The sequence below is a fragment of the Vicugna pacos genome, chromosome 11, assembly GCF_048564905.1.
Source record: "Vicugna pacos chromosome 11, VicPac4, whole genome shotgun sequence".
NCBI lineage: Eukaryota > Metazoa > Chordata > Mammalia > Artiodactyla > Camelidae > Vicugna > Vicugna pacos.
The window spans coordinates 84,938,279-84,963,640 of NC_132997.1; the positions used below are offsets into that span (position 1 = coordinate 84,938,279).

General features: G+C 44.9%; 1 long non-coding RNA gene across 2 annotated transcripts; it reads right to left on the reverse strand.

The window, feature by feature from the left end:
- Window positions 1-4,327: 4,327 nt before the first annotated feature.
- LOC140699432 (uncharacterized) lies at window positions 4,328-22,937 on the reverse strand. Of its 2 annotated transcripts, none has more exons than XR_012077593.1 (3): window positions 22,466-22,937; window positions 10,660-10,742; window positions 4,328-7,748 (listed from the first exon to the last, which is right to left on the reverse strand). It is a non-coding gene; the product is annotated as an uncharacterized lncRNA (long non-coding RNA). The 2 variants fall into 2 exon arrangements; XR_012077592.1 differs by lacking the exon at window positions 4,328-7,748 and adding an exon at window positions 8,559-9,868.
- Window positions 22,938-25,362: the final 2,425 nt, after the last annotated feature.

A 25,362-nucleotide genomic window follows, 5' to 3' on the forward strand; every position in this document is an offset into this window, starting at 1 on the left:
ATCTAAACATTTCTAAGGGCAGGAGCTGGGTCTTGTTTGCCACTGTTCCTTCACCCAGTCCCAGGCCCAGCCCATGCTAGGATTCAGTACATGTTTGTTGAATGACTGAAGCATCAAAAGGAGGTAGAATCAGAACCAGACTTCGAATCAAGGGATGTGGGCTCTAGAGCTGACTTGAGGGGGCCAAACAGCTGTGTGACTTTGGCCCAAACGGCCCCACCTGTGTGAGACAACGTTCACAAAAGCATGTGGGAAAGTAGGGATAAGAGGCCAAGGTTCCCAGAGGGTTGTCTTTATTTCCTGGTAAGCCTGTGACATTATGGAGCACAGCCAGGGGACGTGCTTTTCATCATGAATAGAAACATGCGAGCTGGCCGCATTCCAAATGCAAAGTCCTTAAAGCTAGTAATTTGGTATAATCATCTACACAAATCAAATATATGGTTCCATAAAAGATACCTAAGGCTTGGATTGTGGTTGCGGCTCCCCCCTAGTTAGCTGTGCAACTTTGAGAAATACCTCTGTGACTCACTTTCCCTGAACACACTGTCCATTACTTATTGAGTGTAATTGTCAAATGTCCTTGCCAAATGGTCAAGGGAGAGGATGATTTTTGGGAAAGCACTTGGAAAGTCATAAAGTGCTGTGGAAACAGGAGGGTCAGTGCTGCGCCCGCTGCTGATGCCCCACGCAGGTCCGTCTGGAGCCAATGGCTGTGAGTGTTGACCACGAGGGTGCACAGCTGTGCCCTTCCTGAGACCTGCCCTCGGAGGAGTGGGCATCTCCTCGCAGATCGCTGACCACCTGCAGCCCACAGGCGTGGCAGACCACGTGAGGATACAGGGGAAAGGCCAGCCTCCTCGCCTCAGGAGGGGCCGATGTCTGGTGCAACTGGCTTCCCTGCCTGAGTCCCTTGTGAACCCCAGACAGCCCCTTTTGAGTGAGTTGCTGTCCTAACCATTGTGTTAATTCCCCAGAGAAGACCATCTAATCTCTGCTTCTCAAATATCAAAGTCACTGAAAGAACCAGAATGACTCGTGGTTCTGGCTTGGCCTTCAGAGCCTCGGGGTCCTGGAAGGGTGCCAGGGGGTGCAGGGCTTGTTTGTGTGAAGGGGGAGGCCCAGAGGGTGGTCTGCGCTTCCCTGCGCAGAGCCCGACGATGAGGTAGGAGCTGTGGTCCAGAGAGGTGAAGTGGTCTGGTCAAGGTCACACGGTGACTCAGAAGCAGAGCAGCATCTAGAACCCAGTTTCTCTTAATCCAAGATTAACACCCTTTCCGTCACATCTGTTTACCTGCCAGAGCCCTGCCAGGAAACACAAGTCCTCTTGGATGATTTGATGAAGTGGAGACTTACAGAGCAATGGGCAGGGTTATGAGAATCGACAGAGGATGCTGAGGTACCAAGAGATGAGCAAGAGCAGGAAGCTCCCACCATCTCTAGGCTTGAAGGGTCAAGGGGAGAGGATGGTCTTTTTGGAACCCAATGAAAGCTGTGAGTGGAGAAGTAGCCACCTGGCAGGGGCTGAGGTGTGGAGAGAGGCAGCCCTGCTCCACAATGTGGCCCAAAGCAAAGACAGGGAGGGGAAGGATAATCCGGCAGTGCCTGCACTGGGTGAGCCCATTGTAAGGCAGCTGCTAGCCCTGGGGATGCAGTTCCTGGAGCAGAGAAGGACAGAGAATGACCGGCACAACCTAACTACACTGTCATGCCATCTGCCCAGGGAAGCAGACGGTGACAGGGCAAGACCTCAGCAAACTTCGAGGCAGACTTCCTGGCTCTTTGTGTGTTCAGTGGTGAGTTTAGTGCTTGTGAACAAGCTCTGTGTTCCCTGAGCCCCAGAGCTGTCTACTGTTCTGAGAGGGCCTTGTCTTTCTGAGGGACCAGGGAAGCAAAGGTTCCTCTGGTGGAGGATGAGAAACTGAGTGATGGAGAATCCTCAGGACAACTCCATGAGAAGCATACCAGGTTCTACAGTGGACAGTCTCTCCAGAGTTGGCATCAGTGATTCATGGGTGTGCGCCCGAAGGGTTGGATAAAACCGTGGAACTGGGTTTTGCTAACAAAGCCCTACCCCACCATGACAAGTAGGGTGTCTCAAATCCTCATTTGTAGATTCAGAGACTCAGCATTTGCAGGATGGAGAACTCTATTCAAAGCTGGGCTATTCGTTGTGGTCTTATGTGTCCTAGAGAGAAAAGCTTGCTTCTGCGGGCATAATTTTATGATGTATAAAACTCAGTCCCTTATAAATTCTTATCCCTGAAGAGCAGAGCTTCTCCTTGGCAGGAGCTCTTCAGGGAATGCCCAGAGGACCAAGCAACACTCCAGTTATTTTTAAGTCAAGCATATTCACACCGATTTCAAGGACAGTGTGATGTTCTTGTTGACTCAATAAGCATGATCCTGCATAAGCAATTATTGAATGGAAGACTGTGCTGCAGAGTGGACTGGGGAACATGCCCTCCCCTTCCCAGAACCCGACATGACAAAAGGAAAGTGATGCACATTAAAAATATGATTCTCTGTTTCACATTGTCAAGCCCAGAACATCTGCCACCACAGACTATTGGCTGCTTGCCTTTCCATGCTCTTTCAGTCCAGCTTCCTCTATTGAGGGTCTCCCTGGATGTTGTTAGCAATGTTTTATTTTCTGACTATGTAAGGAGCACTGTGCCTCTGAGCATCATTGCCTGTAGGCTCTTGAGGGTGCCATGAAGACAGTTGATGGTATCCAAGCACATCTTCTGAGGGACCCTTGGGAAAGTCATGCCCCCTCTGCTCTGAGTACTTCTACTGGGTTTAGAAAGCCTGTTTAACTTCTAGGTATTCCTAACTCATGTAGGCTGTGTGAACAAAATCAGCCTAGGAGGGGATGCCTTCTAATTATCCTCATCAGCATTAGTAAAACCTGTTAGAGAAGCTGAGACACAGGAGTCAAATTTATATGAGTATATGGACAAGCTCTGAACACTACCTCTCTTAGCATTTGGCACAGGCAGGCTGCTTGTCAGCCACTTCCTTCTCATTCCTCTTTTATTCAGCACACATTTATTGAGAAACTATAGTGTGTGAAGCAATGTGTTAGGCCTAGGGGTACGGCAATAAAGGAGAATAAAAAATTCTGTCCTCAAGAGGTATGTAAGTGTAGCTCTTAAATGTAGCGCAGTCTTTTGGTCGATTCATTTATCCATCCATCCACCCATGTATCCATCCATCCATCCATCCATCCATACATACATACACCCATCCATCCATCTATCCATCCATCCATCCATCCATCCATTCATCTTTCACCCATTATCCATCCATGTGTTGGCTTCATTTTGCCTTGCATCACCACATAGTTCCATGTGGCTAGAAGAAACACTGCAAAGAAACTACAGAGAAGCACTAAGCCCCACATCATTATCCATGATTTGGCTAGCAGCTCAGGCACGTCTGCGGCCTCTGCTGCACTACAAGTGTGGGGACCGTCATGCCTGAGACATTGTTCGTAACACTGGGAGGACTGTGTAAGTCTTCTCATATGATGAGGAAGGATGTTGAATGTCGGTTGAAAGAGGGATCATGTCCTGTGGCTCGAGCTCTTCTCTGGTACCTCTTGATATTTAAATTTATTATCTTTTATTTACTCATGTGTACATTCACCCAATAAATTTTGCTTCAACACCTGCCATGTACTAAGTACTAGGGATATAGAACTGGATAAGATGAGATCTGAGATTTCAAAGGGTCACAGGCTGGAGGATTAAACTCATCCTCAGCAAATCTTGAGCCTGAGGTTAAAACCTGTCCCCTTCAAGCTACCCAATCCCAAACTATTTGACAGTTTGAAGAAGGTGCCACTTTTGTCCTAATGACTTTTTCCCCCCAAGAAAGTTAGGCCAAGCTTTCCACTTGCCCCTAGCAGGGCCTGTGACTGAGGATTCCAGCAGATACACATTTGGGACCCCTTGGTGACAGGGTTTCTGGCGATCACATGTTCTCGTAGACTTGGTCTGGATGTGGAAATCCAAGACAGTGTAGCACAGGGAGTTTGAGCTGGTATTCTGGGGCCAGGATCACCCAAGCAAAAGCACAGCTCGATGAGAACTAGCTGGGCGACCTCAGGCATAGTTACTTTCCCCTATGTGCCTCTGTTTCCTCATATGTAAAACGGGGACCATTAGTATAGTCCCCAAACCGTAGGTAGGTGTGTTGTGTGTGGAACAGTGGTGGTGGGCACATGACAGTGCACTTGCCAAAATGATAGAACTGCAAACTACAAAGAATATATTTTATTGTCTGTAAATTAAAAAAACCAACCAAGTGCGTGTGTGTGTGTGTGCATGTGTTAAGGAGAGAGTCGGAATAGGGCCTGGAACAAATTAAATCTAAGTGTATTTAATCCCATAATTACACTGTGGAGTGTGGGGAAGGAAGAAGCTGACCCAAGTTACCTTGGAAAAGCAGTGGATACTTTATCTAGCTAAAAAAAGGCCAAAAGAATTGCACCAAACGTAATACTCTAATTGGTAAATTGGCTTCTCCCAAGGGTAGGGGTTAGCAATTCTGAAACGACTGAAATTTATCTGGCGCATGACTAATGCTTTTTCAATCTGAGGAATCGTTCTTTAATCCTGGCGAATTCCCCGCTGTCATGTCTTTGGAGATCGCCTTTCTCCCATCATCTCTCTTCCTTACTTCTTGCTCTTTCTTTCACGCCCCCTTAACTTCTCCTTCATATTCCCCATCTGGCTTCTCTCTGTGGCATTCTGAGTAAGTTTCACAGCTGAAATGTTCATTCCCTGATTCCCTCTTTCGTTGAATCTGTCTGCAGTTTAACCAGACACGTTTAAGCCTCTCTCGGCCTCCCCAGTGCTCTCGCCCATCCTCTCACTTGCATTTTCTTGGCGACTTCAGAGAAGCCATACTTTCTGGCCTTGAGACCCTTTGTCCATGCCTTTCCTCTGCCTGGAAAATCCCCCTCTCCCAGCCTCCTTCTGGCTGAGTCCTGCTCATTCCTCATTTTCTGCGCCCTCATTCTGAGACTCTGGGGAACTTGCCTCACAGCGGGAAGAGATTACTCCCTGCAGCATTTGTTCCGTGTTCCCGATAATTCCACTTAGATGACCCTCCTTTGACATTTATTGACTTTATTTTTTGTCTCAAAATCTTCTTTTCTTCTTGGTAGGACGCTCGAGGGGATGCACTGCGTTGACCTCATATTCCCAGCACGTGGCTCAGAGATGGGCCAGGCGCTCAGTTGGGATTTGTGGAATGAAGGGACCGCCAGTTCTGATTAGTATCTGCTCGGAAGGGATTCTGCCCTTTGGATGGCTTTACTTCTGCTGTCTCCTCAGCTGCTTTCCTCTGACTTCCCCCTCTGCTTTCCCTTCTCTTCCCCTTCCCTACTTCCTTCTAAGGTTGGCAGACTTGGAGATCCTGGCATGATTCGAGGGGTGTCCTTATTTCCCACCTCAAGCCCTCCTGGCTTCAACCTTCTTCTGCACATACGTAGATGCAACAGGGGGAAGGAAACAGACCCAGTCTCAGGGTCTGAGTCCCTGGGTGACCTGTGAACCCTGTGCCCCCAGATTCATCATGTTCTCCTCTTTTCTTGTCCTGGGAGCAAAATACTTCTGAGCACGGCTGAGTACATCCAGGAGGCAGGGTTGATTTTTCGTGTCAATGTGGCTACTTCTGAGTCCCTGTCATTCTTGTCTTCAAAGGGGGATGGCATTTACTGAACCAGAGTTGAAATCCACCAACAGAGTCTTGCCCAGGGAATCACATCCATCCCCAGGATGGGATCGGCCATCTCTCCTGTCTCACCACCCTTGAGCCAACATCCTGACCTTTCCCACCCTGGTAGCTGGGCTGTGGGGTCTCCACTCATTAGGGAGCTGGGTTGCTGCAGCCACCAGGCTAATGGCTTGCTCCTGTTCACTAGCACTCACATGCTAAGCAGGCAAACTGGCCAGTTTATTTACCTGTAAGGATTTTCAATCCTCATAAACTTGGGCTCCACTTTCTCCCCAATGAATCACTGAGTGGGGCTAGGAGGGGTCTGTTCAGGGACTTGGCTGCCTTCTCTTCTCTATGACTAATAGTTCTTTTGGTTCAAGTGTAGTACCAAACATAAAACCCCCATGAAGATGCTTAACAGAAAAACATCTAGGAAATATTGCTAATTCATTTGCAGGTCCAGAGACCTCTTAAGCAGCACCAAATGTTGTTGACTAGCAGAGAACAGGAAGAAACACAATCAGAAACCACCCAGGAGGGAGGCAGGAGCAAACGCTGCAGACTGCACCAGGAGAAGCTCACCTGAGGGTCGTTGAGATGTTTTCTCAGAGTAACCGACACCCCACCGGGCCATTAGGGTCTGCTCCCCTCTTGGCTCAGGTTGGGTTCCTCTAAAAATAGATCCTGAGATGAGGATTTGATGCCAGCAGTTCATTTGGGAGGTGGTCTCAGGCACCACCATGAGGAGTTAGGGAAGTGAGACAGGGAACGGAGGAGACCCAAGAAAGGGTGAGCTAGTGAGTGGGAGCCTCTGTGGGCTGCGGGGGCTCAGCCCTGCTGGAGACTCTGAGAAACTGTGTGGAAGACACCTCGGAATTGGTCTTGCCCCTCACAAAGAGGGGAGAGAGTATGGGGATTTTTGTCAAGAACTCTCATCCTTCACTGGGGAGAGGTGCACCTGGGATGTTGACTCGCTGGCACTCACAGCTTCCCTGGGCATGGCTGAGCAAGGCCCAATGGCAGAGCGTGCACCCAGAGACACAGGAAGCCAGCCGCCGTGGGAACTGTCTGCAGGTGGCCTGGGGGCGGGAGCATGGGCGTGGCCAAATCCGCTCCACCTCCAGGAGCAAAACAGACAGTGGTTTTCGGTTAACTGCAAACCCAAACCTCCTCATCTAAAAATCAGACCTTGAAGGAGGGATAAATTAGGAGTCTGGGATTAACAGATACACATTGCTGTGTGTAAAACAAACAACAAGGACCTCCTGTAGAGCACAGGGAACTATATTCAATTTCTTGTCATAACATAAAATGGAAAAGAATCTGTAAAGAAAAAAAATATGTATATATATGTATAACTGAATCACTTTGCTGTACACCTGAAACTAACATTGTAAATAAACTACACTTTAATAAAAAAAAAAGAATTAAATTAAAAAATAAAAATAAAAATCAGATCTGGTGGGCCTCAGTGGAAGTATAATCCTTAGAAATCTTAACACGGTGGAAGTCGCCTTTCAGCAGCATCTGCAGTTTCTCCCAGGAGGAATGGTGTGGCTTGTGGCCAAGGGGCACTGTGGCCACCTTGCTGGGCCTGGCATCATGCAGCGTGGTGACTCGCAACCCAGCTCCTCTGTGAAGCCTCCAGGACCAGGCTGGTCAGGCCTGCTATTTTCAGTGACTGTTCTCAGCCAACCCACTCCCGCGCCCCTCAGCCTTGGTATTTACCATCTACGGTGTCACTGGGAATTCATTCTGATTTTTCCTTTTCTTGTGCATACCTGATTTTTCCAACCAGGAGGCGAGGCTCCTGAGGGCCAGGGTCATGACTTATATAATTCGACTCTAAACGTTGAGATCTTTGACCTATTGGTGATATGATTTCACTGTAGAGCTGTGTAGAGTTACAAACTGTAAGACACCACCATATACTCCCAGGGAAGCCAGTGTACTTACCCACTGGGTTATTGGACAATATGTTTTCCTTCCTAGGACTGGAAAGGAAAGAGTACTTGATCCTAGAGAGAAGTAAAATATGACTTTCACTGGAATGTATTCAAGGGCTAACATGCCAGGCACCATCTGGAGACTGTGACTTGTACTAACTCCTTTCATGTTTACCAAGCCTCCATTTTGTAGCTATGTAAACTGAGGCTTAGACAAGTTAAGAAATGTGCCCAGGGTCTCTCCAGGGAAAGCCCTTATCTGGACTCTGGAGCCAGATTCTTTCTTTCCACTGTGCTAAACGGCCCCCGTGGTGAGGAGGGCAGAGAGCTGGGGTGTGTGTTCAGTCAGGAGACTCTGACATTGGTTTCCTTGCTCACCGCTGGGGGCGTTTCTTGAAGCCCAAGACAGGGATGGCTGCTGGGCTTCCAGACAGGCTGAAGCAAGAGCCTGAAAGGCACCAAGAGAAGGAGTAACTTTCCTCATTCTGGCTCATTCCTGCTTCTTACTGTTGTCTGCTCCCTTCTCTCTCTCAGTTGCTTAATTCCCTCTACACATGGGTCCAAATATTTCTGCCATTTAAACAGCAACTGAGTTTGGCTATAGGAACTGTGTTCCAATGTCAGGGAAGAGTCTGTCTGGCCCACCCATCCAGTCTGCTATGCCTAGGGGCGGGGTGACCGAGCACTAAGCCCACTCTCCACTCAGCGCTTCTGCCCATCCGTTCATCCCTCTAAGATGTCCATTCAGTAGTCATGTCCTGGGGCAGGGGGAGGGTATAGCTCAGTGATGGTGCTCATCTGTGTTAAAAAATAAATACATAAAAATAAATTTAAAAAACCTAATTAGTCCCCCCCCTGAAAATAAAATAAAACAATAAAACATATTAAAAAAAGGTCATTGTCCTACAGAAGGATCTGGAGGGCTTGTTTTCTTTTCCCTGGCACTTTGGCTTCAAGGATCTTCAGCTCTGGGTGAAGTCCTGCTTAATGCCAACTGGAAGCTTGTGTCTCCAGGAAGCAGAGAGAGGAATGAGGAAGGGGGACCCTGATGTCATCTTTGGTTTCTCTGGACCACTTGTGCTGAGGGTACCTTGGAAGGGACAGGAAGTGGATGAAGAATGATGTTCTTGGCTCAGTGGTTCTCAATCCTGCCTGGAGTGATTCCTCTGAAAATTCTGATTTTGGTGTAGGTGGGGTTCAGGCATCAAAAAATTTTAATGCTACCCGTGATTCTAGTTTATATCCAGGATTGAAAACCTCTATGTTGGCTCTAGTTTGTGGTTGTGAAAGAGAATGCGGCGTCCCAAACTGAACTCCAAGGATCAGCTCCCAGAGAAAATGGCTTGTCTTTTTGTCTTTCTCAGGCTCCCTTACCTTCTGACTTCACTCGAAGTCCCATGTAGAATCAGCATTCTACTACCACCGTGTATTGGTGGCACCGGTGGGTGAATTGTACTCTACCTCCAGGCCTGCAGGGCCTTCCAGTGGAGAGTATGCAAGGCAATACTGGAGCAGTTTTGCATTGATGACAGGGCTGCCCAGACACCCTCTGCTGTGTGTGTGAGTGCCCACTACTGGAAGATTAGGTCCCTGTGTAAATCTCTTTGAAGGTATAGATCTTTCCTTTAATTAAGAAGTTGTTGCTGGCCCTCCAGGGAGCTGTGGATGCCTCATTGGCATTCTGCCTGGGAGATGAGAGAAGAGCAATGCGTTGGGAGGCCATCAAGAGAGTGACTTGGTGACATCTCTGGCTGGAAAGTGGTTGTGGGAATTCTCACATGGTGGTCAGCATCCAGGCAGGCCCTTAAAAAAGCTGACTCAGGGCTTAGGTGAGGGCCTTTCAGAAGATGTTCAGGTTCAGGACTGGAGTGCACAGAAGCTCATGGTAGGTCTCTGGTCAAATTGGGGCTGCACTTCCAGCCAGAGGCTTAGATTAGATTAGATTTTAGGGGAAGACTGAGAGAATTCCCCTTTCAGCATTCTTCTCTGAGCCTTATGGTTCTCTTTCGTTGGTTTAAGTACAGTTTGATAGGTTGCTTCTACTGTGCAGGAGGCTGAAAGTTCAGCCAAATTGTTGAATTGCTTCAGTAAAATTTGGGGGTGATACTGTTTTATAGATGTCGCTGATGTTTGGCATCCTTCCCCCCGTGGAATATCAACTCCCGGTCTCGGTGGCTACATTGGTTGGGTCACTGTTTCACAGAAACAGAACAAAATATATTTAGAAGTCCATCTCTAATTAGAGGGCAAGAGGAGGTTTTTGTCCCAGGGCTAAGGCATGGCTGGACCTAGGGCTCAGGTGAAGCACCTGAGCTCCACATTTTCTCCACCCCTCTGCTCTGCTCCCCTCGGCATTTTGCCTTTATTCTTGGGCAGACTTTCTCCGTGTGGGACGAGGGATGGCTACTGGTAGTCCAAGCTGGCATCTTCAAAGTTCACAGTCCAAAAGGAGGAGGAACTGACTTCTTTCCGTATTTCTATTTCCACTCTCAGGCATGGTTCTAATCAGCTCAGTTAGGGTCTACACCCACCCTGGAGTTAACCAATGAGGTTGGCAGAAGGCACTCTCAGCTAATCTTGGTACAGTGCCCACCTCACCAAGAGGTGAGCCCAACCCCCAATGCATGGGATAGGTTCCCCATGTAGAGGAATTCTACTATCAGCGGTAAAGGGAGAAAGGGATGCTGGAGAGATGAAGGCATGACTTCCCACCACAGCAGCCAAGCTTGTTTTTCTTTTGGCCCACAGGGTAGTGTTGTGGGCTTTGTTTACACTTCCTCCTACCATTGTGAGTTTATTTAATTGCTTCAGCTGCATAATTGGCAAAATTGGCTAATGTGCCTCATTCTGTGGCTCCATAACCAGCCTGTATGCTCTCCCTTTTCTTTCTCCCATTCTTCTCTGCCCCTCACCCCCATCCCTGCATGAGTCACCACTAATGTTTTTCCAGGACTATACTGCTTTGGCAAAGATAATTCCTTACTTTGTTTCGGAAGAGGATGAGAGCAATTAGTTGAAGAGCTGGGGCCAAGCGTCCATCTGGGCCTCTGTGGAGGATTCTGTGTTCTGTGGGAGAAGGATAATCTGGTTAGAGAAAATGTAGGAAAGCCAATGGGATGATGATGGCTCTTGGCTTTGATGGAAAGGGCACTTCCCATGCCTACCAGGGTGGAGCACCCTGAGTATTGCAGCATCAGAAACTTTGGTTTGAAGATATCCTGCATCTTTGGGTTCGTTGAGCAATGACCTGGCTACTGGCGTTGGGGAGGGAAGAATAGAAAGCATTGTTATTACTTGCAAAGGATGCTCAGTCTACTTGTGGGGACTTGGAATATGGGCATGAAGCGTCAATGACTGATGAGAGGCTACACATAGTTATGGTTTAAATTCTGCTTTGAGTTAAAAACGAAGAGACAAAGATTAGAGAGGGATGGAACAGTCGGGAAATGATTCCTGGAGGTGATCTTTGAAGCACGGATAGGAATGGACGAAGTAGTGGGAAGAGGCATGCTGGAGGAAGGAAGTGCTATAAATCACACCACAAAAGACGTGTGTAGGGCACAGGTTGGAGAGCATCCTGGTGGGAGGTGCAGAGGCATGATGCAGAGAAGGCTGGGTGATAAAAGCCTACAATGTGCTGGTCTCAGCCACCCTAGAGGCTTGGTACTTGTTCTACATGCCTTTGACCCTGGCTTTTCTCGATTCCATCTGTGTCAAATATTAGGTAAATTTCCAGAGCTGGTTACTGCAGAGGATGGGAAGTGTAGCTCCTCCATAGGTTCAAAAACAAGCAGTAGGATGACTTCTTACGGGCTCTAGGATGTCCAAGGTCTCTTTCTTAGGAAAATCCCCTAAGAGAGCCCCTAAGGGTCCCCCATGGGCAAAACAGAAGTGAAGAGGCTTTGGAAGTCAAGTTTATTAGTAGACTGTTGCTTTTTGGAAGTTAGGTGAAGCATAGGATCCAGCAACAATGGCTAACATTCTGGAAAGTACCAAGTTTCTATTATGTACTTGGCAGTTTAATTGAACAATTGTTTACTAAGCCTTTCCTATGTGATGGGGCTAGGCAGTACAGGGGAAACCAATGTATAATCCTGCCTGCAAGAAGATTCCCATCTACTAGGGGCTTTAATGGAGAAGAAATTGGGCACAGTAACAAACATGAGCTTGATAGTCAGTGAGATCTGACTTTGAATCCTGACCCTGCTAATTACTAGCTATGTGACCTTGGACAAACTGCTAAAACTTCCTTAAATCAAGATTCTTCATCTGTAAAATGGGACTAAAATATGCCTTGCAGGGGTTTTGCAAGGATTACAGATAACATATGTAATTAAGCTGCCTGGCTCATAGTAAGTTCTAAAAAAGTGTCAGTTACCAGTATAATTTGGGTGGAAATCAGTACAGCATCCTTTGCTGAGCTGAAATGGTTCATGATTCCCCTAGAGCATAATGAAGAGGAACCTGAACCTACTTTCTCGGTCAATCGTTACAGCTCAGACCTTTTTTTTTTTTTTTTTTTTTGAGTCAGCTAATAATTGTAACATTGAAAGAATATCCTTTAGAAGGTTGGGATTTGGGCAAATCTCAAATTATAAATTTTGATAGAGGATAGTGAAGTAAATACCATTTCTTTAACATCCTCTCAAAAACCATGACTATACTCTGTCCCAGCCTCCTGGTATCATTGCCCCATTAATGCATTTAATAAATATTTAATTGAGTGATCACCATGTGCTGGGCATTTTTCTAAGTACTGGATTTTTGATCCTCTACAATAGGTACAGAAAGGTTAAGTAACTCGCCGAATGGTCAGCATGGCTGACACTGATGGGATTGGAGGCAAACCCTGGCAGTGTGATGCTAGAAGCCCATTCTCAGCCATGACAAAGGGCTGACTGCCTGTTGTCGTAGAGGTCTGCTTCCAGATGTTGGCCAATGCCACTGTAAAACAGAAACCCTCCTAATTATGTTTATATTTCCACAGGGAATTCTTGCGGCCCCACCGAATACATTTTCAACAGTGAAATGACAGGATATGGGGTTGTTTATTAGTAGACAAATTTGTCTCCTGAATACCCTCTTGGGGCACCTTTGCAAATGACAGCTCTAGCACTGGTGCCCCAAGAACCCCCATGATCCCTCATGGGCAAAACAGTAGCCAACTGCAGCATTCCTGGGAAAGAGTCAGGGACTACTTTGAAAGCAGAAGTAGTTTATAGTTGGAAGAGTCTTTAGACCCTACCTAGCTCAAGCCTCTTTCCAGTACAAGATTCACTGAGATTGGCCAGGAAGCCTACAGCATTCTGTTCTCTGCTTGAACACTGCCTCTGATAGACAGCTCACTACAGCCTCCATTCTGTCGCTGGGCAGCTCCAGTTGTTCGCAGATTTCTTTCTCTCTTGAATCAGAATCTGCCTCCTCCTAACACCCACCAATATGTTCCAGTTTTTCTGATAGAACAAATTTATATCTTCTTTTAGATGATGAAGTGGTAGGGAGAGAGTGTGTTACTGTTGGCATCTGATGCAGAGTTGGCAAAAACTCCCTAACTTTGAGCCACTTATTCGACCCACTTACTTGTAGATCTTCAAGTTCTGACCTCTGTACCTCTCTCTCCAGAAAAGACATGCTAGTGTCTTGGATCCCAGATCCTCTACCCCTACTTCCTCAGGAATCTCTATCTACTAGTCATCTCCTTTCTCATCTTTAACCTCTCCTTCTCAATTGGCTCAATGCCATCAGCATTTAAATATATTTAAGTTTTCCATCTTAACAACAAAAATAAAACTCCTCACAGTGTCCTCAGCCCACTGCTCTGGTGTTTCCTTTCCTGCATAACCAAACTTGAAATAATTGTATCCGTTTGGTCTTCCAATTCCTCACCTTCCATTTACTCTTCAGCTCACTCTAAATTGGTGTTAGTATCACGCTTTCTGCAGTGAAAGGCTAGCCAGATGAAGGTTGCCTAAGATTTCTTTGTCATTAAATCCTGTGGACATTTTCAAGTCTAATCTTATGTAATCTCTCTTCAGGGAAACATTCTCTTCGCTTTGTTTTCCTGACACACATTCCTCTGGGTGCATCTCCTGTCTGTCTCCTCACTACTTATTAATCGTCTTGAAAAAATCATATTCCAGAGCAGCAAGTGCTGGGTTCATTGGGGTTCTTTCCTTGGATCTCTTTTGACTTTGGATCATTCATACTCAACCACATGCCTTTGATCACCACCGTATCTGACAATTACAACATCTCTATATTGAGTTCATATGTGTCTCTTGATTTCTGTATCTATAGTCAACTGTCCACTGAGCATTTCCAGATGGATATCTCACAAATTCCCTAAACCCTATACATACAAAATTGAATTTGACATATTTTTCGTCAAAATTTGTGTCTTTTCTGGTGTTCCCAATTCAGTATTTGGTAATGCTGTCCAGCCTATTGTCCAGCCAGAAACTTTGGGGTTATCTTTGACACTCACTTCTTTTTTCCTCCACGTGAGCCACATCTTCCTCAGCCACATCTTGTTTCTCTTAATGCCTAAACATTTCTTGAATCCACCATCCATTCTCTCTAGTTCCTCTGTCACTACCCTTTCCTAGTCTATTATATTTTGCCTTGGTTAATGCATCAGACTCTTAAGTAGTTTCCTATTTCCTCATCCATTCCTTGCACTGAGGCATGATGTTGCCAAACGTCAAATGTGTTGGCTTTATTTCTCTACTTAAAACCCTTCAATCACAGTTTCAGGATGAAATTCGGGTATGTTTGTGTTCAGATGGTGGTGGGTTGGGTTGTTGGCAGAGGATCTCAGTCAGTAGATGGAGTTCAATCCACTGAGGATGGGAGTGTGACAGAATATGTAGAGATTAAGAATGGGTGTGATTGTAAAGGATGGGACTATATAACCAGAAGAACAGTGATAAAGGATTGGACATGGACAGAAGCTATGGGCAGATCAAAAGGCAAGATTCTTGAGAGTCTGTTTTTGTTTTGTAAATAAGTTCACTTGTGTCATTATGGTTACCAGGGGAGAAAGAGGCAGGGAGGGATAAATTGGGAGTTTGGGATTTGCAGATACTACTATATATAAAATAGATAAACACCAAGGTCCTACTCTATAGCACAGGGAACTATATTCAATATGAAAAAGAATATGTGTTTGTGTGTACAGCTGAATCACTATGCTGTATACCAGAGACTAACACACACTGTAAATCAAGTATACTCCAATTAAAAAAAAAAAAAAGTCTCTTTGGGTGCCCAGGCTGTTGTAGCCATTGAGGCAGCACCAGGGACAGCTCCAACGCCTTGATCCAATTATAGCAACAACTACCCTTTTAAAAATCTGAGATCAGTTTCATACTTTATTTACCTACTTGGGCTCTTTGGTGCTAGGAGGACAGACTGACTAGTAGATTAATTTCTGATTCTCAAATAGGCTGCATCCTTGTCCTTTTAGAACTCCAAAATTTGAGAGAAGGCAACCCCATAGTTCTGGGTGGTTTGGGCCTCAGGTAAGGGGAATGATTCCTTTTGTGTTTCAGGACACCGATACTTTCAGAGTTTTGACAAGAGCCTTGGTATGGCCCCCTCTTTGTTCCCCTCAATAGCAGATTCCCCTGCTTCTGCCTGCAGAAAGTGTGTCAGCTACGTCCTGCACCAGCTGGGTTTGCTTCCTCTTACAGTTGTGAGGTGGTGTGATGAAGTGTTGCGAGCAGGTGCTCAGAGCTCTCTCCCCAGATCTCTCTCAGGGATGCATTCTATCTGGGGAACTTCAGGAAAGGAAGTGGAGCAAAATCACTGGGATGTGCTCTCCAGTGGTGCCTTCCTCAAGACACAACTGTGGGCTCTGTTTAATGGCCATCCCTTCCACACTTCTCTTCCAAGCTGCTCTTCTCCTAGACATCAAGGTCCTTCCTCTGCAAGTTTCCAGGGGAGCTAGAAATGGGACTGGGGAAAATCAAACTCTATTTCTAGTCAGCATGAAAAATAAATGAGCTTATTGGGGAAACTGCTGACTGCATCTAACTCAGGGACAGATCCCAGATAGTTTAAAGATATAATAAGGACAGTAAATTCAAATTTTAACATTTTGTCTCTTAGGCTCAGTCAGAAAATGTGTTTCTGCCTCCTGGGGAAAGAAACATTTTTCTCGCTGGCATAGTAATGGTGAAGATATTATTATCCTTTTAGGTGGGCACGAGAAACTGAGAACTGTTTTGGGGGGTGGGGATGGCAAATACATTTTCTCAAAGACCAGACTAATTCCCAGAAGTTGGCAGGCTCTGGTGGTTCGATTTCTTCAAGCCTCTTTATGTTCAAGAGACGTGAAAGGCATTCATTAGTTCCACTCGAATATTTGATGACAGCAAGCGCACAGGGTGGAGAGTGGGCTGCACCAACCCCATCATGAAGCTGTCCTCTGAGATGAGAGCCTGATGCTGTGCTGAGAGTTGCCAATACTTGTCCAGTTGGCAGATGAAGCCAGTCTGGGAGAGCAGGAGAAGAAATTCTTAGAAAATTAGCCAAGTTCTTTGCCAGGTATCCACTTGGGCCCCAAGCTAGGATCCTGAGCTACCCTGTGCTAGTAAGAGTGGGAACTGGAGAGAAGGGTTTAAAACTCACTGTGCATCGGGTGGTCGGGAGAGGAAAGTGCGGAGGGCACACATCTGTTAGTTGCTAAGACAACTGGCACCTGATATCACAGCTCTCCGCAGGGCTCCGCTCACCCTGCTCTAAAAGCTAACAATTCATAAGTGTAGGAATTCAAGCAGGAACCCTAGAAAGAGCTGGAGGGAGGCCCAGACTCGCATAAAAGCCTCCACGATCCGAGATCCGAGACACTACCAGGGTGAGGTTTTGTATCTTGAAAATCATTTGTCACCAATATTCTCTTACTAAATTTCAGCATGAGGGACTAACATATTGAGTTGATGCTGGTTGCTTGGGGCTGGTTGCTTGATTTGCAAAACTGGGGAGACCAAGAGATTAGTCTGGTAATTTATGAGGTACCTTTGTCATGATTCTCAGTGGTCTCTGATAGTTCCACACATCTCAAGTTTTTCCAAATTTGTAAATAGTGACTCCTAGTATGGAAGTATGAGCTTGGAGGTGAAAGTTACAGGCTTTGGAATGAAACACGGTTTGGGGTGAAGGACTGGCTTTGCTTCTTCTTAACAGGGTGACACGGGACATTTCATCTCTTTGAGCCCCAGTTATCTGTATGTAAAATGGAAATACAGCCCACATCAAAGCAGTACTGTAAGGATTCAGTGACAATGGATGTAGGACACCCAAGGAAGTACTTGGAACATGGCAGGCACATGATAATCACTAGCTGTGTGAAAAGGAGACTGGGACTTTGGTCTGATCCTTCCTAAATGCCGCAGCTCTAGGAGGAAGTTATAGCCTATGTCTTGTTGAGTATATTGGTTGGAAGCTTTGATTTGAGCATATCCATATTTGGGTTCAAATGTCAGTTTCATTACTTAATAGCTGGGTGACCTCCCTAAGCCTCAGTTTTTCATATGTTGAGTAAGATGAAATATCATGACTGTCACTGAATCACTGTGAGAATGAAATAAAATTGCCCATAAAGAAAGCTTTGCAAGAGTGCTTTGCCCAAAGAACATGTCCTCAAAGTTAACCTTTTCTTAGTGTTATTTTGTAACTATTACTTCAATGGGGTTGTTCTGTCATGAGTTCATTTAGCCTCACAGAAAGAGGGAACATTCGCTATAGCTGTATCAGCTAATTGAATGTACTTGCTTCCAGGAGCTTTTTTCCCTCAGGTTTACTGGTTCTCGTTTTACTTTCAATCTCACCACCAAATTAACAGAGACATTTTCTAGATGTCAAATTTGGCAAACTTTCCTTTTGTTAGGTACCTTTGTTAACCCAGCTGGTTTTATCTGGGTGAGTTAGCTAGTTTTACCAAATGGTAATTCCCTAATCTCTACATTTAGCCCTGATCCTGTCCCTGAAGGGGTGAGGAAGGGACAAGTGGATTTAACTGGTGTTGTCCCTGAGAAGTCTTAACCTTCAGTTAGTATTCCTGGGATTGGGGGCCCAGGGAGGAGTGGAATCGGAATCTAAATTAATCTGAAAATCAGTGTAAGAGCCAGAGCAGCTGGAGCCCACTGTAGCGGGTCTAGGAGAGCCCAGTGGAAGGAAGTCAAGCTCCTGTTTGGTACTTTACCATTTAATTTCTCAAAGGTGGGAAAGATGTTAGGTGTCGTCACAGGCAGTCAGATAAGCTTTCTCCCAGTGCCCAGCCTGTCCTTCCAGGAATGGCCAAGAACACAAATTTTATGGTTCCCCTTGGCCTGCCCTGGGTCACATTTGGGCCACAAAAAGGAAGTTAGTGCTTATGCTTCAAGGTCAGAGATGAGTGCCTGTTCCAGCCCTGCTGGCAGGGTAAGGTGGCTGATGGGTTTCCTCTCTTATAAATGAATCATATGCCAACAAGGGAGCCAACACATACTTGGGCGTCCGCTGCTGTGCAGTAGTGTGTCCTAGCTATGGGTTCTCCAGATGAGGGAGTGTTCCAGCCTCTATCTCCGGGAGGCCATTTCGTCTTGTGGTTATTTTCTAGAGAATTTGATTTCCCCAGAGGAGCTCGCTTAAGCCCTTTAACATCTCTACACTTCTGACTTCAGTGAAAAGCCGATCAAGGTTGCCAGATGATGAGAAGTCAGAATACATTGGGATGACCTCTCTTTCTCTGCCAAATCATCCTCTTAGTCGAGGCATCCTTGGCCAAGCAATGAATTTCAAACTGGTTCACAAAATATTAATCCTATGAGACGGTTCATCAAAAGACATCGTGGGGTGAACACATTTGGGAAACGCTGAGGTGTATGCTAGTCTCCCTTGCAGCAGTGAGTTATAGAACTTTGGTGGGGGTGCTGGGGGCAATATTGAGTGGCCTCTGCTATTTTTCTGTGTCTTCCCTGGGCCTCAGATGGTTAGGCTGACAGCACGTCAGGAGAAGCGTTTCTGAGTCTTCCCTGCAAGGCCGCTTCCTATGGACCTACTGACGTTTATGAAATAAGCGCCATGCTCCCATCCTTGTGCTTAGGAGCCATCACCTGGTGGTTTATTTTGTTCCCAAGCAGAGAAAAGTAGAGGTTTAAAATGGAACAGTGTGGGCAGTGCACGCACATATAGACAAACTTATTCACAGACGTATATGCATCTTGTCCTTGGGATACGAGACACTGAAATAATCTGTAAGGTTCTCATTGGGGGATGGGGAGAGGCTGAACTAGATTGTATCTGCTGTTTAAAAACCGAAGCAAGTTTGAACTGTTCTTCCATTGAAATCACATGTATATTTATCAGACGTGTACTTTTTTAACAAGACTAGAGTGTATTTAGTTACTTCCTCTGGAAAGCAATCATTACCACACCTTTGTAATAGGCTCTCTCCAACAACCCCCTTTGTCACATTAATTCAGCCCACAGCTACGATCAAGCAAAAGGAAAATTCTAGTTACAAAGCAGGTTTTTTTTCCTCAAAGTAATGTACAGAATCCATAAATGACAGGTTTTCAGATGTAGGTAATGCTGACAAATTCTTGGGCTTGGAAAATGTACCTTTTCACATGGTTGGAGACAATCTAAACCAAACCTCCACAGAGGCTCTAAGTCATATAGAGACCCACTCATTTCTCCTAATAGACAGGGTACAGATTGTTGCCAGAAATTTAGGCTTCCGTGAAATAAGCATCTTGACTTCTTAATTTTAGCATGAGACACTTGCAACTGCCAAGATATACTGCTGTAAAAATCCTAAGCACCGTGGGACTCCAAAAGCCTGGGTGCAAGTGACAACAGCCAGCCCTGATTTCGTTCCCCTCTGGGCAAGTGGACGTTTCTGATTGACAGTTGCATAGAAAGACCGAGAGTACTATAATTAAGACCATCCAGCGCGGGGCTAGAGGACACGTAATAGGCAGTTGTGATGTAACACAAGTTAAAATGGCATAGGTGGGAAAAGGACCAGTTTGAGCTAAAGACGGAGGGGACAGACTATTTATTTAGTCTTTTCTGAGAACTTGGCAGGAATTCAGGCACTTTGCATATATTAACCCCCTTAATCCTCAGGATAGTCCCCTGCGACTGGTATTATTACCATCACTGGATGTCTGTTAAGCTTAGAAGTCCAGGTAAATACACACAATGTCGTAAAGAATGCTCAATCTGCAAAATGATATAATATTTTTTCTCTGTTTTCTAACTTTATGGAACTCCCTGTTTTGCTGATGGATAAAGTGGAGTTCAGCCGGTAATAGGGTTACTAGGATTGGAACCCAAGCTGGCCTAATTTCAGGGGCCAGAGTTCCTGAGATACACCCTGCAGCCGGGACCAGGAGTGTGACCTGCCTGGCAAGTGGTCCAGCATTGGACAAACAGGAATGGACGAAGTCAGGTCTAAGACAGTCTGCTAAGGTAGGGGACACTGCAAGTCTCACAGGTGTATGAAAGCAGTTGTGGAGCCCAGGGGTCAGAAGAATCAATGCTGGCAGCACTGGGAAGCAGGTGATGCTGAAGTTGAGTATCTGCTTTGGCTTCCTGCTTCCTGGGAGGGCAAGGCTCCAAAGAAATGAGAGGCCTACAGGCAAAGCCTGACCCCAGCAGGAGTCACTGCATGTGTACAGGCTGTGTGGGAAATGAGCCCTTCCCAGCCTGAAGAGGGCTGGCTTGGTAGAGGAGGGTCAGCCGTGGCCTCTACACACACAGAAATTGCAGCCTCTAGAAAATCAACTGGAATGAAGAAGTGGACCACAAGTTAGGCTTAAGAGTGAAGGTGAGGACACAAATGAACTTATTTACAAAACAGAGACAGACTCACAGACATAGAAAACAAACTTATGGTTACCAGAGGGGAAAGGAAGTGGGGAGGAATAAATTGGGAGTTCAGGATTTGTAGGTACTAACTACTACTATATATAAGACAGATGAACAACAAGTTTCTGCTGTATAGCACAGGGAACTATATTCAATACCTTGTAATAGTCTATAATGAAAAGAAATATATATATAAATGAATCACTGTGTTATACACCTGAAATTAACACATAGTAAATTGACTATACTTCAATTAAAAAAAAGAAGAGTGAAGATGAAAGTTGGCTGCCTTCTGTTCCAGGAAAGGAAGGAGAACCACCAGGCTTTGCTAAAAATCCCTTTAGAGGGTGCTCTGATTGGAATAGAAAAATAAAATTCCACAAAATAAATTTCCCCTGAAAGCACCTGGAAAACTCCATTTAGATTTAGAACTAACAACTGGCCAGGTCGGACCCCAGGCATGGGTTTTAGCACTGGGGGTGACTGTCAACACCTCCCTTTCACAGAGCAGGGAACTGAAGCTTTGAGAAGAGGGGACAGATATATGTGAGACACCCAGCCAAGCGCTTGGATTAGGTGCTAGAGATGCTGAAAAAAAGGACAGCTGTTTTAGTTCTTAGGTTTTAGGTAGTGAAGGAAGTTCAGTTTACAGCACTGTGCTTTCTTGTACAAAAGTCCCAACTTTAGGTGAGCTGTCAAGAAAAGGGAATCCAACAGCCCCAAATGCTCTTGTACCAACCAGAGAGCTGATTGGGGAGTGTGAAAAGCCACTGTAAGCTGTCTGCGGCCACCAAAGGCAGGGGATGAGGGTGGAGTGTGTGTGGCCGGAGTGAAGGATGGATAATCAAGCATAAATGTTGCTGTGGTTACAGCCTAGAAAATAAAAGCTCTGTGCGCCAAACAGAAGCCTCTTAAAATTCAGTTGGAATTTATAACCTGATGAAACAGGTGTTCTTGGAATTTAATTAAACCCTGAAACATTGTTCAAATCGTCCTCAACTGGTTAGGAGTTGCCAACATATGCGTGTGCACTGCTTGAGGACGGCAGGGCCTGAATGCTCCGGGCACGAACTCTGTGGTTGTGAACGAAGTGCATGCTGTTTGCACTCACAAAACTGTTGTGTCCTGAGTGTGCCTTTTGCTTCAAGAGTTAAGATAGTGCAGTGCTGGGACTAGGATGAGGAGAGCTGGGCACTCGCCCAGGAGTGAAATGTGAGGGGTATCCAAAGATAACATTCAAGATAAGTAATGTTTCAAGGCAATATTTTAAAAAATAAAAATTAGAGGGAGAAAACCCCTTTTGAACAAAATATTGAATTGTTAAATAAAGCCAGGGTCTGAAGGCACCAAGCTACCCCTAAACTCTGCTTCCGATTCCCTGTTGTGTAGGTGGGGGAGACTGCGACTCTCCTGCCCTGCGGGGCTCTGAGAGTGGTGATGGCTTCTAGACTCTTCCATGGTCTACTGTCAAGGGAACAGCTCCTCCCTCCCTCCCTCTCAGTCACCAGACACTTAGGAAGCGCCTCCTCTGCTGGGCTCACTCTGTGCCCTGCTCTCTGTACGAGGACTTGGAGATAAATACTTATCACCTACTTAGTGAGTGAGACAGCAGGGGATCCCAGCATCACTGAGAACACCGGGGATCCTCCTTTTGTGCTTTTAGGTCTATTTCCTCAGCAAGGCTCCACATTCTTCGTGCCTGGGGACACATCAGGATACAGACGCACTGTGGGATCGTGTGCAAGAGGCAGGTTACAGTGTTGGAAAGACCTATTTTGAATCCCAGTTTGCCACTTACTGGTTATGCTTGGGCATGATGCTTAGGTATGTTTGTTTTTAAGGCTTTTTTTTTTAGAGCAAGGAACAGGGATTTCTCATATACCACCCCTCCCCCCCACTCCTTATAGGCACAGCCTCCCACATGTGCTTACCGTTTTTAAGCCTCGATCTTCTTCCCTTTGAATGAGGGTAGTGTCGCCCCTACCTCCAGGGTGCTTGTGCAGTTGTAAAGGAGGTGACACAGAGTGTTCAGCACCGTGTCTGAATGAGGTGAGTGCTCACAAATCTCAGAGGGAATCATTTGAAGGGTGTGAGGGGTCAAAGGCAAGACAGCGTTGCATGCAGCAGTACAAAGGGGCAAAACAGGTTGAAAAGCAGCTTTCCTGAGGCTCCTGCAGCCAGAGGTGCTTTGGAGTGACTCACAAGGCTCCTGGTGACAGTCAGAGATGAGCCTCGTTTCATTCTTCCAGAGTCTCCCAGGATTAACTTACTGCATATCCTGATTTAATTGTCTGCCCTTGTCATGCTGTCTCCCAGCCGTAGATGTATTAGCAACAGGTATAATCTTATTGTTTTAATATTAGGCACTGATCATGGATAATGCGCTTTGTTTATATCAGCTTTATGAACTCAGAACATGAACTGGATGAGCTGCTGCTAGGAGCTTTATGAGCTGTTTTCAGCTGACCACCACCCATGTATGTGATTGGACCGGTCTGGGCATTGCTGAGTTCTGATTGGCTGAGCTTTCTGACAGGTCAGCTGATTGTGACAGACCTTCAGGCTGTGATAGTGATCCTTGAAGTAAAATGATATTTCCTAGGTTTTATATCTATAGAATACTTGTTTAAAAAGAAACTTTAATTGCAACAAAATATACCATTCAGAAAAATGCACAAATTATAGATGTATAGTTTCATTAATTTTATTAATTCAAAATGCTCAGGGAACTAGTACTCAGATCCAGAAATGTAACATCACCACCAGCTCAGAAGCCCCTCCTGTCCTTTCCACACCTTCTTCCTGTCTTCCTCCCTTAAGAGTAGTGACTATTCTGACTTCTAGAAGCATTAATGAAACTTGCTTGCTTTTGTAATTTGTGTGAATGAAATCATAGAGTAAGTATTCTTTTGTGCAGTTGTAAAGGAGGTGACACAGCTTTTTTTGTTGTTGTTGTTCAATGTATGTTTGTGAAATTCATCCACAGTATTGTTACTGGTTATAAATCTTTTACTCTCATTGCTGTATAGTACTCCACAGTACAACTATCTCACAATTTATGTATTTATTCTGCTATTGATGACATTTTGGGTAGTTTCTACTATTGGGCTCCTAAAAATGGTGCTGTTGACAGACATATGGAACAGTGGAACAGAACAAAAATCCCAGAAATAAACTGTTACATATATGGTCAAATGATTTTCAACAAGGACATTCAGTGAGGAAAAGATAGTCTTTTAACAAGCGGTATTGGGAAAACTAGACATACATAATGAAAATAATGAAGTTGGATGCTTACCTAATGCCATATATAAGAATGAACTCAAATGGATTAAAGACCTAAATGTAAGAGCTAAAACCATAAAACTCTTCAAAGAAAATATAGGGCAAAACTTCATAACATTAGATCTGGCAATGATTTATTGCATATGACACTAAAAGCACAGGCAACAAAAGAAAAAATAGATAAACTGAACTAAATTAAAATTTAAAACTTTAATGTATCAAAGGACACTATCAACAGAGTGAAAAGGTAATGCATAGAATGGGAGGAAACATTTTCAAATTATATACCTGCTGAGGGATTAATATCCAAATATCCAGAATATATAAAGAACTCCTACAACTCAACAACAACAACAAAAAACCAAACAACTCAAAAAATAGGCAGTGGACTTGAATAGACATTTCTTCAAAGAAGATATGCAAAGGAAATATAAACACTTGAAAGGTGCTCTACATTATTAGTCTTAGAGAAATGCAAATCAAAACTGCAGTGAGATACCCTTCACACTCATTAGCATGGCTATAATAAAAACAAACAAACAAACAGAAAATACCAAGTGTTGGCTAGGATATGGAGAAACTGGAACACTTTCAGTGGTAGGAAGGTAAAATGGTGCTGCCACTATGAAAAACAATGTGAAGGTTCCTAAAAAAAATGGAATTACTGTATGATCCAGTAAATCCACTTCTGGGTAGCTACCCAAAAGAACTGAAAGCAGAGAATAAAACAGATATTGGTACATTCATACTTATAGCATCATTATTCACAATAGCCAAAAGGTAGAAACAACCCAGGTGTCCACCGATGGGTGAATGGATAAAGCAAATGTGGTCTATGTATACAATGGAATGTCATTTAGCCTTAGAAAGGAAGAAAAGTCTGACTCATGCTATAACATGGATAAATCTTGAAAACATTATGCTAAGTGAAATAAGCCAGTCACAAAAGGACAGATACTGTATGATTCCACCTAAGTGAGGTACCAAGAGTAGTAGAATTCATAGAGATGAAAATATAATGGCAGTTGCCAGAGGCTGGGAGAGGGAGGAATGGGGAGTTATATGAATGGGTACGGAGTTTCAGTCTGGTAAGATGAAAAAAGTTCTAGAGATAAATGGTGGTGATGGTTGCACAATAATGTGAATATGCTTAACGCCACTGAACTGCACGCTTAAAAATACATTGCAAGTCAATTTTATGTTACATATATTCTACCACAATTTAAGAAAAGGAAAAAATAATTGTGCTGTTATGAACATTCTAATATATGTCTTTTGAAAAACATGTGTATGTTTGTGTGAACTGCTGGGTTATGCAGCATGCATGTGCACATCAGCTTTAGCTGATACTGACAACAGTTTTCCAAAATGGTTGTACAATGTACATCTCTCTCCCCTGCAAAATCATGTGAGAATCCCTCTTGTTTCGCATCCTGACACTTGATTACTCTCTCTCTTTGTTACTCTGACCATTTGGATGTTATGCAGTGTTATCTCCTGAATTTAATTTGCCTTTCTCTGATGACTAATGAAATTGAGCCCT